The sequence below is a fragment of the Camelina sativa genome, chromosome 12 (assembly GCF_000633955.1).
Source record: "Camelina sativa cultivar DH55 chromosome 12, Cs, whole genome shotgun sequence".
Taxonomy (NCBI): domain Eukaryota; kingdom Viridiplantae; phylum Streptophyta; class Magnoliopsida; order Brassicales; family Brassicaceae; genus Camelina; species Camelina sativa.
The window spans coordinates 17,102,821-17,104,118 of NC_025696.1; positions in this window are offsets into that span (position 1 = coordinate 17,102,821).

A 1,298-nucleotide genomic window follows, 5' to 3' on the forward strand; every position below is an offset into this window, starting at 1 on the left:
GCTGCATCGACCGATGCAAGTGTAACTTGCATCGACCGATACCCAATCCGCATCGATCGACGCATGCTCGACTTCACGCGAAAACCCTAGAGTTTTATGCGCCGTCCTTGCTTTTGCATCGACCGACGCAAGATATGCATCGACCGATGCAATGCCGGGCATCGTGTTTTCCCTGAAGCTTCTCGCCGGATCTTCGTTTCTACAACCACAAAACTCGATCCCAAGCCACAAGAAAGCTTCCTAACGTCCATAACAACAATCTCACAAGTCTAACATCACACAACAAGCAGATTAAAGAGTTCTCTAGCTTAGATAAGCCATGGTCCTGCACTTATCGTTGCCAAGACGAATCTGAACCTAAACACAAGAAGAAACGCCTCTAGGAAGCTCCTACAACAATCCCAGCTACAGATCTCTCCAGAAACGCCTCCAATCACCCACAATCTCCAAAACTTCTCAAGAACTTTTTCTCTCTTTCTTTCTCTCTCAAAAACGGCCACAACCCACAAATGAGACAAAAAGCGTGTTAAGGGTTTTCCTTTACCCAAAACGCAGCGTTTCACTTATGTCAAAACGCACGAAAAAGAGCCAGCATCGACCGATGCTCCACCTGCATCGATCGATGCACATCCTAAACCGGAATTCCGGTTCGCGGATGTTACAATTCTCCCCCACCAATCTAGATTCGTTCTCGAATCTCAAACATCTATCAGCCAAGGACTCCCGTGCAACCGTCTCCACGGCCTGCACTCCTCCGACCGATCTACAGAAGGTAACCTCTAGGCGATAGACTCATACTCCAGGCGTCATTTGCTCTCGACTTTTTGGACTTTCCTTTACTCATAGGCCTAAACCTTGAGTTTTTATTGGCTCCTCATCAGACCTAAGTCTGCATGCCATAATATTGGCTCCTCATCGGGCCTAAAACCGCATGCCATAATATATAAGGAAAAGTCCAAACTCGTCTCTCCGGTCGTCACCCTACAGCACGCCTCCGGACCGTCATTCCACGTCGATATACCAACCATACTCCCAAGTCACAAAGTCTCCGAATATGGCAGTACTAGGAGAACCTAAGTCCTCCAAGAGCCGCGAGCAAACAATTCTGAACACGTCTGAGTCCTATCCCTATCCAGGTTTCCTTCCCGTGACTCGCGTAAAACATCTCAATGTCCTACCAACCACATATCCCCTCACTGGAATACCTCATGACCACACAAGGATCATATACCTGCCACAAGGGCCGCCACCAAGGCCAAACAAAATGTCCTAAAGAGGATCGCCACCAAGGCCAAACA